Here is a 17,774-nt window from a genome sequence, read left to right as displayed (position 1 = left end):
TCATGTGCGACACTTAACCACTGAGTACAAGATTTGAGTGGTTAAATGGTTAATTGAATAAAGGAAAAGGGACTTAAATGGTAATTGGACCATTCAAGAGGTTAGTGGATAAATATGGACATGACTTTCGTGTTTTATTTATTTATTAACTAAGGGTAAAATGGTAATTTGATAATTAATTAAAATAAATAAAACCAAAATGCTTATTCATCTTTTACATTGTCTTCTTCACCGAATGGTTAAAAGAAGGAAGCCATTTTTATACCTTTAATTTTCGACAAGCTTTGAGGCTAGCATGGTAAGTGATTTTGGCCCTATTTTTAATTTTTTTGTGTTTTTGATATCGTTGCAACTAGGTCCAGCTAGCTTGTACCTTCGATTTTGAAACTATTAAAGATTTTAAATGTTTCCATTCATGAACCTTATTGTTTTAGATGTTAAATGATGAATTTGAGATATTAGTTGTTATTTAAAAACATTTTATTAAGTGATTTTTTATTAATTTTTTGATTAGGGACTAAATTATTAAAATGATAAAAGTACAAGGATTTAATGTAAAATTATTACGAAATTGGGCTATTTTGGGTTCCATGAACATTCGACTAAGCTTAAATTTGAAAAAAAAAGGTTAATTTGCATGTTTTAGGCTCAAGGACTAAATTGAATAAAAGTTAAACTGTAGGGGCAATTTTGTAAAAATATAAAAAATGACTAAATTGCATAAAATACATTTTTATACTATCTAAATTAATATATTGAAGTAAATTATTAATTTAGATAAAGATCGGTTGGAAATTTAAGGGGAATGGAAACTTACTAAAATGCCCTTGTACGTTAACATTTATGCAATTTAGCCAGGTAAGTTCGTATGAACTATAAACAGTTAAATGTGAGTTAAAATAACTATTTAATGTGTTATTCTATTGTACATGAATTGATATATATATGTTATTATGCAATTTATTATGTTATGATACGATAGAAATTCAACGACGTACGGCGACTAGCAAGCCCCGTTTGAACCTTAGGAATTCTTAGGATACGAATGACATGTCATTAGGGTTTACATGATTTAGGTGCTAGTCTTGAATCTCCTATTGATGGCTGAGGTCTAGCATTTGTTGCGGATACTCCACAGCTCGTGTGAGCAGCATCATGTAGCTACGTTTTGACCCACAGCCGTGTGAGCACACTTATCCACAGCTCGTGTGAGCATATTTGTTCATGAATTGACAGATTATAATTATACGAGTTAGCACACTTTGTGTGAGCTATCCTAGGTATCCAACGATATTCTATTCGGTTCAATGGGCTTGAATTGAAAAGGAAACTGTAAATCTTCAATATGAGCAAATACAAGTATACATGAAATATATTGAAATGATGAGATACATGGTAAGCATGTTATGTATGAAGGATGTTATATCCAATTGAATCATATTCAAGTATAATGGTTATCCATGTTGAATTCATGTGAAATATGTTCAAGTATCCTAACATGTGAGGTTGTTTGATGCTTAGGCATGTGCCAAGCTATTGGTTGGATTGTATTATGTTTACCTATTAGTTATGCATTGAAATGGTAAGTGCCCAAATGGAAATATGCTTGTGTTCATGAAAGAATAGTAAGGTTTAAAATATGTAATTTCTTATGAAATGGTTTATCATGTGGTTAATTCCAAAAGAGGCATGTTTAAATGCATTAGCTTGTGGCTATGGTTGATGATATGCTTATGTCTTGTGTGTTATGCATATGAAACAGGTGTAGAAAGGTAATGAAATAGTAAGTTCATACTTAAAGTGTAAAATGATAAAAAGGGGAAAGATGAGTTGAATTGATATTGTTATTTAAGCTAAAGAAAGTGAATGCAATGGAAACTAATGAAATGCAAATGAAAATATTTGAAAGGGTTTGAGATTTATAAAATCCTACTATGCTAGGGATGATATGTATATGTGATGTTGTGGATTTATTCACTTTGTGAGTTGTTGAATATGATTTCATGACTCTTGCGGTATTGGTATAGTATTATTCTTGATGTATAAATTTCATATTTGAAATGGATTGATATGAATAAAGTTTATACGAGCTTACTAAGCATTCATTTCTTACACAGTTGTTTTTTCTTTAGTTTTTAGGTTATCGGAAGCTCGATCAGGTTGGAAGCTAGTCGAAGATCCATAACACTATCTATCGATTTTACCGATAGATTTCTATGTTTGGTCACGGTTATAATGGCATGTATAAGTGGACTATGTATAATGTGTAATTGAAGAGTTTTATATATATGTCATTTTGGTTGATGATTATGGAATGAAATGTTGCTTTGGATTTGAGGTGCTTAAGGTACTATTGATAACTTGTTAGTTATGGTTAATATGGTCAAATTGGAGTATGTTTTGAAATGACCGAAATTGGTATGGTTGTTATGTATCAGTTATGTTATGTTTTGCCATGAAAACAAGTTAAGTGATAATTGGTTAAATATGCACATGTATAGGTGTTTTGGTTGTTAATATAGCCATTATGTTTTAGCTTGTAATTATGGTGTTTTGAGTGATGGATTCGTTGTTATATTGGTAAGTTTATGTGACCTTATAAGGGTTGATATTTTGGTATATGGTGCTTGAATGATGAGAGCTTAGAATGGTTAATATAAATGCATATTATGATATGTTCTTTAATATGCTTGAATATGGTCAATTTGGTATAGGGAATGTAATTGACATATGAGACTATTTGTGCTAATGTTTTTGTTGATGGATATGAAATGGTAAATTTAGTATAATGAATGTAATTTTGATATGTGAATTAAGTGGTAAGTTTTGGTATAAACTTTGCTACATGTTGGTTGTAAATTTTGGCTTACTATGCACTTGTTTAATACATGTTAAAGTGTTGTAATTGAGGTGCCTTTTGGGAATATTGGTTGTATGATTAAATATTTATTTGGATAACTTGTTGTTGCATGGTTTGGTACACTTTGAAATGCTTTTTCATATATGGTAAATTGGTTGTAGGTGTGTGCTTGCTTGGGTGACAAAAATGGCTTGGAAATGACCTATTTTTCATCCACACGGCTAGAGACGCGGGCATGTGTCTCAACCGTGTGTGACACACGGCTATGTGACACGACTGTCTGTCCCCTGTAGCTTACAAAGGGTTGCAAGTCATGCAGTTACATGGCCTAGCACACGGGCGTGTGAGACCATTTTGAAGGGTACACGGATTGGCACAGGGGCAGGTGGCTTGGCAGTGTGAGCCAAGACAGAGAGTTACATAGGCACAAACACGAGTTGGGGCATAGCCATATGCCTTACTTCGAATGTCCACACGGCCATGTGACCCCTGCAGTTTGAAAATTTTCATCTTTTTCATAAAAATTCCATATGTTTCTGATTTAGTCTTGATTCGTTTCTAATGTTTTTTTAGGGCCTCGAGGGCTCGTATAAGGGACAATATGTATGTTATTGATTCACTTTGCTATGATTCATGTTGTGAATTACATGTTTTAAATTTTTTTATAGTTTTGAAATGTAAACTTCGGTGATGTCCTGTAACCCTATTCTGGCAAAGGATACGAGTTAGGGGTGTTGCACCCTATACCCAACCCAATCATCAGAGCTAGACTACAGGGTGCTACACTTCATGTATGAATTGAACTAAACATCCATTAATACATTCCACATATCAAAATAGCTTAAGAAAAATATTATTTATAAAACCGTTAGCTAATTTACTTCGCCAATGAATTTAATACAATTATATATACCCTTAATTTAAGCTATAAAACATATTTAATTAGTCATGGAAATAATATTTTGTGACAATACTTAATTACAATTCAACTTTGACCTTAAGGCTTAGCCACTAGGTCGCCACATTGTATGCATATTACAACTGAAATGTAAGTCCTGGGAACGAAAAATTTTCACTTAGTCCCTCCTTGAATATTTGAATTTCCCTTTTTACTTGCAATTCATAATAAAACACAAGTAAGTTTGAAATAACTTAATTGGTTGTCCATACCTTGTATCAACACAATGCTAGTAAGCTTGTGCTTCATGAATGAGAATTCATGTTTAACTTTTTGTACTAGGACAATTCACTAATCTTATTAGCGTACTATTGGCATCGCATAAATTGGCTCAACATTTATTTGGTACATTATCTTTAATGACACCACCGCTTATCTACTTGCACATCTTGGAGAACAATTATGTTTGCTCGACTGCATTGAATCTAATACAGGCAACTTGAAAATAGGAGATTTCACATTCAGACTATACAGAGTCTTGCACTTATAGGGTTTCCACTTATGAGATTTATATTCGTATAAATAGAAATACAAATTTATATATGTTTGACATTTTTTGCAGATTATCCCTGTGAATTCTTTCTTTAATAGTTGTCTTTATAGACTCTTATGGAATTGCTTCCTTGAGAGGCAATCCTTGCAGATTCTTACTTGCAAACTTATGGAAGAAGACCCATAGATACTTCTCATGGAACATGACTTGCACCAACAGATACATATAGTCAAGTGAGGTGGGGCTTGGCGAATGGTTTTTGCTACGGATTGTGATTAGTAACTTGTCCTGATGGACTCAAGTTTGTACGATGATCCTTATGGGCCCATGTTTTAGAGTCAAGTGTACGAATCCCTATTTTCGAAACATATAGATGGATTCATAAAACAAGACTCCCATCTAGGGTGGGTTCTCAGGTGATTAGCCAAATTCCAGATTGGAAACACAAAAATATATAGACTTTTTCAGCACCATTTGAGCTCTATTTCATGCAGTTTCATAGTAAATTTTATTGAAATTCACACTTTCATTATAAAATAATTAATTTGCACTTAAATTCTTAAAATATTAAATTTTAATTAATTTTATAATATTTTTTCACAAATTTTGCATAAAAGGCTTGAACCGTTAGCTTGAACCGTTGGAGAAATTTTTGCTTCGAGTGACCCAAAGCAAGGCTAATTATTTTTCCAGCCAAGGATCCAAATTTTGACTATTTTATATACTTTATATTTAATTTTTATCCAAAGTTAGTTGGGTTAAAAATTAATATAAAGCCTAAAGGAGAAAGTGGCCTAGTATGCTAAGAAGAGAAGACTTATCTACCAAGCAAATTGGCAACCCAAAACCGTCCAATAAGCTAGCCCAATCAAAAAAAAATTTAAATTTTTATAATTGCAAATTTTCCCTAAACTTCATTCGAACCCCTCCTCATTTTATGCCTTTAAAGATTTGCCCTAAGCTAAATTTAGCAAAGTTTGAAACATTCAAACTTTGCTCCATGTGTGGCCAGATAAGGGGAGTGTATGGATACTAATTATTTTCTATTTTTAGCAGTCGCTCCCATCTATAAATTCCCCATTTTTCTACTTCATTCAACACACTTTTATTCCTACACATCTCTCTGTCTTTTACTCACTTTCTCTTCTTTGTTTTTCCCTTTTTCTTGTCCATTTCCCTTGTCGATTTCCCTCTTGAAAAATATCCTTCTTTCACCTTGGAATAGCATCATTCAATTTTTCATAGAGGCCTCGGTTCAACAGAACGAGTAGAGAAGAGGAGGAGCGCAATAGTCTAGATTTAGAGAAATCCTGGATTTGTTTCTTAGTTCCCTTCTCTTTAATTTTCTTGTTTATGTTGTGATAATGATTATGAATAATTTTTTTTGTTGTTCTTGTTCTAATTAAAAAGACTTAAATTAATTCATGTTAGATTGATTGCATTCTGTCCACTTGAATTATTAAAATCATGTTTGTATTGTTATAGGCCTTGGTGAGTTGTTCAATTAAATAAAACCATGCTTATGTTATACTTGAATTATAAAATGTAAGGTAACGAATGAATTAATTATTAAATGTATTGAAATTATAATTAATTAACACAATATTTAATTGGTGCATGTTTAATCTTCTAAGGTAGTTGAAGGTTAAATTAGTGACAGTATTAAACGGTACATTAACCTTGCATAACTTGCAAGATTATTGTGATTAAACTGTTTCAATATAGAAATATATTGTTACCTCACTTAATCTTATATGTGCTTATGAAGTTTGATTAATTGTTTGAATTGACATTGAAAACTGTTTAAGAGATTAGTTAATTTAGTAAGTATGAGTAGTAGTTAGCAAATTACCAAGTTGTCGTGAAAATGTTCGTAGAAACATGAACATGAGTTTAGTAATTCTAAGTTAAGGAATGTAATTGATCTAACACAATCATGTCATCTTGATTAAAACCATCTTTTGAAATCGTGCATTGAAACTTTTATTCTATTTTATTTTATTTTACTTAGTTAATTTTTAGTTTTTAATCACTTTATCAAAATCAAAATATTTTTAATCACAAAAGTGTTTGATTTACATTTCATAAATATTTTTCTTTCACAGTCCCTATGGGTACGGTAACTCGACATTTACTTGTCAATTTTATTACTTGTTGTAATTGTGTACACTTGCACATTTCTGTCGTTCCAAGTTTTTTGCGCCATTGCCTGAGTCTGTTTTAAAAGTCATTATTTGTGAATTTGTTAATTTTGCATTTCGATTTTTTTCTGTTCAATTTTAACTTAGTTTTAATCTCCAAAGTGTTTGATTTACATTTCATAAATATTTTTCTTTCACAGTCCCTATGGGTACAATAAATCGATATTTACCTGTCACTTTATTACTTGTTGCGATTGTGTACACTTGCACATTTTTGCCGTTCCAAGTTTTTGGCGTTGTTGCCAGGGTCTGTTTTAAAAGTCATTATTTGTGAATTTTTTAATTTTGTATTTTGGTTTTTTTTTGTTCAATTTTAACTTAGCTAATTTTTTTGTGATTATTTTAGGTTTTTATGAGTATTGATCGAATTATTGATTTACTCCCCATAGATCCTAAAATTGAAAGAACTTTTTGACAAAGAAGAAGACAAGCAAGTCAAAGAAGGATTAAAGAGATGAACTTTGAAAATCTGAATACAGGAAATGGAGCAAATCATGCTCAAAATCCTATCCTTAATGCTGATGATAGTGATAGAGCTCTAAAACAATACGTCGTCATAGTATTTCATTAGCTTCATCTGGGTATTAAGAGACCCAAAATCGAGGCACAACAATTTGAGCTAAATCCAGTCATGTTCCAGATGCTTCAGACAGTGGGCCAATTCATTGGAATGCCTACCGAAGATCATCACCTTCACTTAAGATTGTTTATAGGGGTGAGTAATTCTTTCAAATTAGTTTGAGTACCCGAAGATGCACTATGATTAAAGTTCTTCCTATATTCACTAAGGGACAGAGCTTAAGCCTGGTTGAACTCATTGCCACCAAATTTCATTACCACATAGCAATAGTGAGCAAAACGATTCCTTATGAAATACTTCCCACCTAGCAAGAATGCTCAGTTGAGGAACGAGATTACTACCACAGATGGATGACGAGTCCTTGTATGGGACATGAGAAAGGTTTAAAGAACTATTACAAAGATGCCCTCATCACAAAATCCCTTATTGCATCCAATTAGAGACATTCTATAACGGTTTTAATGCTCACACGAGGATGGTAGTGGATGCTTTTACTAATAGTGCTCTCCTTTCTAAGTCTTATAACGAGGCTTATGAAATCATCATGAGGATTGCTAGAAACAATTATCAATGGCCAACAAATCGAGCATCGCCAGGAAGACAAGTCGCTGGAGAACATGAAGTGGACGCTCTGACTTCACTTGCATCATAGGTATCCTTGATATCCTCAATGCTTAAAAACTTTACTACTAATGGGTTTAATAATTTTGCAGCTTAGCCACCAAATCAATTTGAAAATGTAGCCTGTGTTTATTGTGGGGAATGACACTTGTTTGAAGAATGTTCATCAGATCCAGAATCCGTGTATTACATGGGTAACCAAAAATAAAATCGATGAAGGCAAGGATTGCAATCCAATGTTTATAAACCATCTTTGTAAAACCACCCTAATTTTTCTTGGAGTAACCAAAGGGCTAGAACTAGTAACATTTATGCACAACTTAGACTGACCCATCCACCTATTTTTACCTAACAAGTTTAGAAACCAACTTAAGCTGAACCTTCCAATAGCTTAGTGAACCTACTGAAGGCATATAAGTCAAACAATGACACCACTTTAAGGAATTTGGAGAATCAAGTTTGTCAACTTGCTACTGAACATTGAAATCGACCACAAGGTGCTCTGCCTAGTGATAAGAAAAATCCAAGAAACCTGGGAAAAGTGCATTGTAAAGCATTGACATTGAGGAGTGAAAAGATGATAAAACCCAATATTGTTGAAGTTGAAGAGGAGCCGGCTGATGCTCAAGATTCAGTGGAAGTTTAACCAAGTGCTGAAATTCTAGCTTCACCAAAACCAAAATCTGCAAAATCTAATATGGTAACTTCTAACCCAGTCAGTTCTGATAAACTAATAACTTTGTTAGATCTAGAATTGCCACAAAAGATGAATCTGCCAGTTCAAGTTAAAAATGCTCCACCAACTTACCCTCAAAGACTTCAAAAGAAGAAACAAGAAGTCCAATTTAAGAAATTTTTAGATGTACTATAGCAACTTCATATCAACATTCTAATGGTAGAACCAGTTGATCAGATGTCAAACTATGTCAAATTCATGAAGGATACACGGTCCAAGAAACGAAGACTTAGAGAATTTGATATGGTAGCTCTGACGAAAGAATGCAGTGCATATCTATAGGATAAATTACCCCCAAAGATGAAGGACCTTGGATGTTTTACCATACCTTGCAACACTGGAGCAACTTGTTGTGGTATGTGATAACTCTTGAAAAGAGTTATATTCTAGGCCTCTAAATGGAATTAATTGTTTGAAACTAAGTAAATGCATCTACATTTTTAGGATAATTTTATAACATTTCATAATAAAGCTTAGATTGTGTTGTATTGGTCATCATTTATTACTTTTATAACTTAGGGAAGGAAAAGTTGTGGTTATGGTTGGACACAGGTGTAGGTAAAAGAAGAGGATGAATAGGATGCAGAAAGAAAATAAGGGAAGTGAAATATTGCCACGGCAAGTGGTGAGATTGATTCTCAACACAATTACCATGGCAATCCATGAAGATGACTCAACACTCTATCCACGTCATTCTCAGCCAGCTGGACATGTACCAAAAAAACCAACCTAAAAAGAGGAATAAAAAATGTATGCTAAGGTTGGACAGATCTACCTAATAAAAGGAGAGAGAAGAAGAAAAAGAGAGAGGAGGAGAATGAGCGTGAGAAAGAGATTGGTGAAAACAATTCTCTCTCTCTCTGTGCAAAAAAGAACTCCATTGGAGAATTCCAGAGAAAGAAAGGGTAGCAGCTTAGAAGAGAGTAAAATATAGACGTGAGGAAGGGGAAGAGAAATCTATCCTGGATTCACGAGTAATATGAAGAACCAAAAGGAGTTGCAGTGTGGAATCAACTTCCTACAGTTCTATCTTTATTTTCTAGATTGAATTTTCAGTGATTCAAAAAATTAATTTTTCGGTCTGGAGCTGTTTGGGTGAATGTTTTATCATCTTTAATGCCTAGGATTTGAGATTGTCTATGTCACTATTTCATTCGATTTATGCTTATTTTAAATACATGCATTCAAGTTGTAGACATGTTGAATGTATGTTGTGTTCTTAGGTATTTTTAATTCTAAAAAGGTTACGAATACTGGATCTTGAATCGTTTGATGCAAATGAATACTCGATAGAATATTCATAGTAATCTAGACATAGATGTTGCAAGTTGTACAGAACATTCATAGTAATCTAGACATAGATATTGCAAGTTGTACAGAGAGGACGTTCATTGCAGTTATCAATCCCAAGTTCTGTAGACATACATGAATTAGATTTTTAGCTTAAGATCTAGCTATTGAGAGAGGCAGGTCACGGTAGCGAATCTCTGGGTAATAGATTAGACAATATTTTGCCATGGCATTATCTTGATATGAACATTTCTCCTGATATTCTCTGGGTAATATATTAGACAATATTCATTCAACAACAGGAATACTCTTGATATTCTCTGTGAATTGCCACATCATTTTATTTGCCAAATCAATTCTTTACTCTCCATCATTTAATTTCAATAATTTATTATTCTAGTTTTTTATTTACTCTGAGATTATTTCCTGATATTTTGGTATAATTAACAGTACTATAATAACATACACAGTTTCTTACCAATTTTCAATCCATATGAAGTCAATACTTACTTATCACTTTATTACTTGAATGACATGTATACACAACAAGTTTTTGGCACCGTTGCTGGGGATTGAACACATTGGTGAAAAGTTGATTTGTTATTATTCTTGTTATTTATGTTAGAGAAGTAAGTAGTATTTTATTTTACTTTTCAGGTTTGTATTAGTGTATGAGAAGAAGTATTCAAGAGTACACAAAACTTTGTTTCATTCCTGAAACTGAAAGGGCATTAAGGCAAAGAAGAAAAGAGTTAAGAGAAATGGAGAGAATAAGAAATGATCCAATCATAGAAGATCAGGTACTTCAGAATGAAAGGAATGCTGATATTCATCGAATCATAAATGACAGAGACAAACCCATCAGAGAACATGTAGTGCCTATTTTAGATGATCTAAATCCAGGAATTGTTACGCTACATATTCAAGCTCCATACTTTGAATCAAAACTAGTAATGTTTCAGATGTTGCAAACAGTAGGGTGATTTAGTGGTTTACCTACTGATGATCTGAGATTGCAATTGAGACTGTTTCTTGAAGTCCATGACTTATTAAGGCAGCAGGGTGTTCCTGAAGATGCCTTTAGATTAAAATTATTCCCTTATTTATTGTGAGATTGTGCCAGATCAGGGTTGAATGTGTTACCATCAACTGCGATGGCATCTTGTAATGAACTTTGTCAAAGATTTCTACTTAGGTACCATCCTCCCAACATGAATGCTAAGCTTAGGAATGACATTACATCATTCAAGCAATTGAAAGATGAAACATTATATGAAGCATGAGAGCGTTTCAAGGAACTAATTAGAAATTGTCTGATGCATGGTTTCCAGCATTGGACACCGATGGAAATTTTCTACAACGGATTAAATGCTCATACGCGAATGGTGGTGGATGCATATACTAATGGGACATTGCTTGACAAAGCTTATAATGAAACATATGAAATTCTTGAAAGAATAGCAAATAATGATTATTTGTACCCTACTACCAGATTTGGTACTAGTAGAAAAGTTGTTGGAGTAATGGAACTTGATGCGATTACATCTTTAATAGCTCAGGTATTATCTTTAACAAATATGATTAAAACTCTGGAAAGACCTTTTGCAGTGCAGGAGATGAAGGTTGCAGAACTAGCCTAAGTATACTGTAGAGAAGATAATATTTTTGATGAATGCCCATCCAATCTAGCCTCTACGTATTATGTGGGGAATTTTAATCGTAATAACAACAATCCTTACTCCAACACATAAAATATAGGGTGGAAACAATGTCCAAATTTCAGCTGGAGTAATCAAGGAATGGTAAATGGCAACAATGTTAATCAATAGCATGTCGGTAGTGTACCACCTGGATACAGTCAACCAATGCCATGGAAAAATGTGTGAAAAAGGTCGTCATCTTTAACATAAACTATGGGATCTCTATTAAAAGAGTACATGGCTAAGAATGATGCAATTATTTATTGCCAGACAACTTCTTTAAGAGCCCTAGAGAATCAAGTGGGACAAATTGCCACTGCATTAAGTTCCAGACAACAAATAGAATTGCCTAATGACACAGAAAGTTTATGATCTCAAGGAAAAGAATAATGTAAGGCCATAAAACTCCGGAGTGGCACACAGCTACCAGGAGTTATGAATGATGCCTTTACTGAGGAGGAAAGTTCAAAAGTTCCTGAAAGAACAACTTTCAAATTAGTAGTTGAATTAATTACAAAAGATGGCAGTAAACAATAGCTCCTAACAGTGAATTCATCTTGTAAAACCAATACAAATGCCATGGCAAAACAACCTCAACAAATGGAAGGAAGGCCACTACCACATTTTCCCCAGTGTTTCCAAAAGTTGAAGCAAGATGCTCAATTCAAGAAGTTTCTATAGGTCTTGAAGCAATCACACATTAACATACCTTTGGTGGAAGCATTAGAACAAAGGCCTAACTATGTGAAATTCATGAAAGATATCTTATCCAAGAAGAGAAGTTTAAGGGATTTCGAAACTATTATACTCACTGAGGGGTGAACAACAATGTTAAAGAATAAACTGACACCAAAATTAAAATATCCAGGGAGTTTCACTATACCTTGCTCGATTGGAAACCATTATGTAGGCAAAGCATTATACGATATAGGTGCAAGTATCAATCTAATCTTATGTCTACTTTTAGGAAACTCAGGATAGGAACGGCAATACCTACAACAGTAACACTACAACTAGGTGATAGATCATACGTCCATCTAGAAGGTAAAATTGAAGATGTACTGGTAAGAGTTGACAAGTTCATTTTTCCAGTAGATTTTATTATTCTGGAATGTGAAGTAGATAAAGAGGTACCCACAATACTTGGACGACCTTTCTTAAACTAGTAGAACATTGATTGATGTACAAAAAGGTGAACTAACCATGAGAATTAATGATCAACAGTTGACATTTAATGTGTTTACTACTTTAAAGTGTTCAGACCCAGATGAAGAATGCCATGCTGTTGAATTTGTTGACAATGTAGTACCGAAAAAATTTGTAGGTCATATACACAACAATTTTGATGTAGACTCTGATGTATTAAATGAAACAGAATTGTCTGAAGAATTTGGAGAACTGATAGACATTCAGCAATTTGGAAATGGATTCAGAAGGAGCTTTGAATCATTAAACTTATCAAGTCAATCTTTCAACCCTCCTCGATCGTTCATAGAAGATCCACTTGTGCTGGATTTAGAGTCATTACCAACGCATTTGAAGTACACTTATTTGGGAGATAACGATACACTGTTTGTAGTTATCTCTGTCAAGCTTACAACAGACTAGGAGATAAAATTACTTGAAGTCTTAAAAAATCCAAGAAAGCTTTAGGATGGTCAATTGCGGATATCAAAGGAATTAGCTTAACAAATTGCATGCACAAAATAATACTTAAAAATTGCCATGGAAAATCTATTGAATAGCAAAGGAGACTGAATCTTATCATGAAGAAGTAGTTAAAAAGGAGATTATCAAATGGTTGGACACTGGAATTATATACCCGATTTCTAATAGCTCTTGGGTGAGTGTGTACCCATGAAAGCAATGATAACAACGAACTCATTCCCACATTTACTATCACAGGTTGAGAGTTTGTATGGATTATCAAAAGCTCAACAAAGCAACGAAGAAGAACCATTTCCCTCTACCTTTTATAGATCAAATGTTAAGGAGACTAGCGGGGAAAGCCTTCTACTATTTTTTAGATGGCTACTCAGGGTACAACCAAATTGCCATATCTCCTACTGATCAAGAAAAGACAACATTCACCGATCCTTATGAAACATTTGCTTCCAGAAGAATGTCATTTAGGTTATGTAATGCCCCAAAAACATTCCAGTGTTGCATGATGGCAATATTTTCCAATATGGTGGAGAAATTTCTTGAAGTATTCATGGATGATTTCTCGGTGTTTGGTGACACTTTAGAAGACTGTTTGGAAATTTAGAGTTAGTATGTAACAACCCGTTTTTAGTGAAATTAGAAAAGTAGTTTTAGGATAATAAACCCGATGTAAAAATATTTAATTTATTATTTTTTAATGTCTACAGCATGTTAGTATTATTGTATAAAAATTTCGCTAAGAAATTTTACCGTTTGCATGCTCAATTCGATAAGAAGGACTAAATTGCAAAAGGTACAAAATTAGAGTTCTAAATAGATAAAGAACTTAAATGTATGAGTACTTGAATGGTAAATAGGCCATTGTTTATTTGCATGGAAAAAGATGAAAATTGAATAGATGAACTTTAAGTTAAAAACAAAGGTTAAATTTGTAATTAACTGAATAAGTTAAGTAAAATTAATTAAAACAAAAGCTATCATCTTTGTCTTGTTTCTCTTGCAACAAAAATTAAGACGAAAAACACCATTGAAGAAGCTTAAAGGTTCGGCTACATCTCATAGCTTGCATGGTATGATTTTTTATATCGTTTTTAATAATTTCTATGTTTTTGGAGTCGTAGCTTAATCTAGCTAGCCCAGGGACTAATTTGCAAAAATGTTAAAAGTTTATAGTTTTTCCATGAATATATACATGTTGTTTGTGATGTTTGATGGAAGAAAATGAACCCTTGTTGTTAGATAAACAACTTTTCTAAAGTCATTTTTGTTGAAATGTCAAAAAGGGATTAAATTGAAAATTGTGAAATATTCATGGTGAAACTTATGAAATAATGAAATGTATGAGTTGTTAGGGACCTATATGAAATTTGGCTAGCTTGGGTTAGGGATGAAGTTGCATGAATTTTACTTTACGAGTTAGGGACTAAATTGTAATGAAATCAAAATAATAGAGGCAAAAGCATAATTTTGCATAAATATGAATTTTGATTAAATTCAATAGAATGGTTATTAAATGAATTGAATTTATTCATTTAGATTAAGATGGACCTCATACGGCTTTAGATCAGGGCAAAGATAAAGTTTTGGATTAATCGACTCTGTATCTATGATTTATCGTCGAGGAAAGTTTCGTACGTTTAAATAGCATTTTAAATTTATGTCTTAAATGCTATCAAGTTACATTGCAAAAATTATTTTTCGACAGAAAAAATCCAACGGCGTATCGACGATCATCGACAATGAAAAGGGATGGTGACAACCATCATATATGAAAAGGGATGGTGACAACCATCATATATGAAAAGGGATAGTTTCGACTATCGACTATGAAAAGGGATAGTTTCGACTATCGACTATGAAAAGGGATAGTTTTGACTATCGACTATGAAAAGGGATAGTTTTGACTGTTGATTAATGAAAAGGGATGGTGACGACCATCAACTATGAAAAGGGAAAGTGACGACCATCAATTTATGAAATAGGAAGGTGACGACCATCAAATATGAAAAGGGATGGTTACGACCATCGTTAGCACACTTCTTGTGAGCTTTGGTAAAGGTTTTCAATGCAATTTACTTTGTTATTATGGAAAGATAGAAAGTATGTGTATTCATAATTATAGATAGTATGAGTTCATATGATTTATACTTATGAAATTTATCTTATCATGTGTTGATATTGAAGTTATGTGATTAAGCACTAATTTTGGTTGTTGGTGATGCTTAGGCTTGTGCCAAGCTTGTGTTGGATTGATCCATATTTATTTTAAGCTTATGCATTGTAATGATAAGCATTGTTTATGAATTACAAACTTACTAAACACTGTATGCTTACTTTGTGTTTTTTTCCTATGTTTTATAGTCAATAGGAAGCTCGTTCGGGTTGGAAGATTGTTGGAGACCTATCACACTATCCATCGACTATATCGGTAGATTTTGATGTTTTTAAGTCATGGTTATAATGTCATGTATTGGTGTTTTGTTTTTGATGAAATGGCCAATATGTTTGGTTTGTAATTAAAGTACTTTGGTTAATGATATTTTGATATTTTGGTACTTGTTGGCTAATGTTGAAGTGTTTAGAAATGATATGTATAGAATGAATCTTATGGTATGATTGAATATGATCTTGGTATATGGTCATTATGGTAGAATTTGGTATGGAAATTGGTTACAATTTTTGAGTTGTTAAATGGCTAAGTTATGCTTGTGTTTGATTATATTTAATGTCATCTGCATTGCAGTGCCTTTTGGCATATTGGTGGTATGAATAGGTACCATATTGTTCTAGCTTGATTATGCATATTTTAGGTACACTTTGGATGCTTGAAATGGGTGCAAATGGGTTGTATGTGTGTGCATAATTTGGGTGAAGGAAATGGCTTGAAAATGACCAATTTCTTGTCCACACGGCCTAAGACACGGGCATTCGTCTCAAACGTGTGTGACACACGGCCATGCGACACGGCTATGTGTTCCCTGTAGGTTTCAAAGGGTTAAAAGTCAGGCAGTTACATGGCCTAGCACACTGCCTGGTACACGGGTGTGTGAGGCAATTTCAAGAGTTACAAGGCCTGACACACGGACGTGTGGCTTGGCTATGTGACCCAAGTTAGAGAGTTACACGGGCACGGACACGTGCTGGGAGAAGGTCGTGTGTCTCTACTTCAAATGTCCACACGGCCGAAGACACAGGCATGTGTCTTAACTGTGTGAGTCACACGGCCGAGTGACCCCTGCAGTGTGAAAATTTTCAACTTTTTTTCAAAAATTCTATATGTTTCTGATTTAGCCCCAAAAATGTTTTTAAGGCCTCGAGGGCTCAAATAAGGGACGATATGTATGCGTTTGAATGGAATATGATATGTTTTTATATAATGGTTATAATTGAATGTTTTAAGTTAAAAGTTTTTGGTAATGCTCTGTAACCCTATTCTGGCGACGGATACAGGTTAGGGGTGTTACATAGTACTTTGCCGATATCATGAAACAAATCCTTTGACTATGAAAATGTCTGCCATAAGGTGTAGAATGATAGTGAGTGGATACAGATACGGGTTAAGGGTGTTACATAGTAATTTGTCGATGAGTGGGCCAAGAAAAACTAGTTTGGAGAACCTTTGTAGCAGTTCGCGTGCTTCTAAAATGTCCGCTATAAGGTGTAGAATGACAGTGGTGCAGGATACTTTGAATTTCATCATCCGGAATACATCTCCTAATTACTTGATCTATACACTGCTTGAATAGAAATGGCTCGTCCCAGTAATATTACTTACCATTGTGAAGGAATTTCTTTTGTCCTTGATGATTAAGCACAGATGGCAGTAAACCACTGACTAGAAAGTTAACAACATCAGCATACCATGGTAATGCCATAGCCTACAATAACTACTCATCAGGGAATTTGTCTTCAATCATTTGACTATCACCATAATTATTCCTTGCTTATAGTCGTGAAAAGTGATCAACCACTTGATTTTCAGTGCCTTTCCTACCTTTTGTATTCAAATCAAATTCCTGTAGCAACAATATCAATCTAATGAGTCTGGGCTTGGCCTATTTTTTCGTCACCAAGTATTTAATGGCAAAATGGTCTGTATAAACTGTGACTTTCGTGCCCACTAAATAAGCTCTGATTTTTTCAAAGGCAAATACCACCGTTATTAATTCTTTCTCTATAGTTGTATAATTGAGTTGTGAATCTGTCAACGTATGACTGGCATAATATATAGCATGAAACATTTTGGCTTTTTTTTCCCCAAAACTACTCCTACAGAAAAGTCACTTGTATCACACATCAGTTTGAATGGTAAAGTCCAGTCTGGTACGTGACTACAGGTGTTGTAATTAATCACTCCTTTAACTATTTGAACACTTTTGAGCATAACTCGTCAAAATGAAATGGTTTGTTTTGCTCCAACAATTGACATAGAGGCTTGGATATCTTAGAAAAATCTTTGATGAAGCGACAGTAAAATCCAGCATGACCAAGGAAGATTCTATTTTCTTTTACTGAAGTGGGTGGTGGTAACTTTTCAATGACTTCTATTTTTGCTTTGTCGACAACAATTCATTGCATTGAAATCTTATGGCCCAAAACAATGCCTTCACAACCCATGAAGTGACATTTTTCCCAAACTAACTCCAAAATTTTCAAACAGTTTTCATAAG

General features: G+C 33.6%; 1 non-coding gene across 1 annotated transcript; it reads right to left on the bottom strand.

The window, feature by feature from the left end:
* Positions 1 to 10,959: 10,959 nt before the first annotated feature.
* Positions 10,960 to 11,066, bottom strand: LOC121220702 (small nucleolar RNA R71). The gene has a single exon (XR_005917919.1). It is a non-coding gene; the product is annotated as a small nucleolar RNA R71 (small nucleolar RNA).
* Positions 11,067 to 17,774: the final 6,708 nt, after the last annotated feature.

The sequence above is a fragment of the Gossypium hirsutum genome, chromosome D08, assembly GCF_007990345.1.
Source record: "Gossypium hirsutum isolate 1008001.06 chromosome D08, Gossypium_hirsutum_v2.1, whole genome shotgun sequence".
NCBI classification, from domain to species: Eukaryota; Viridiplantae; Streptophyta; class Magnoliopsida; order Malvales; family Malvaceae; genus Gossypium; species Gossypium hirsutum.
Note: the sequence above shows the minus strand (reverse complement) of the source record. Positions and strands in the feature narration are given on the sequence as shown.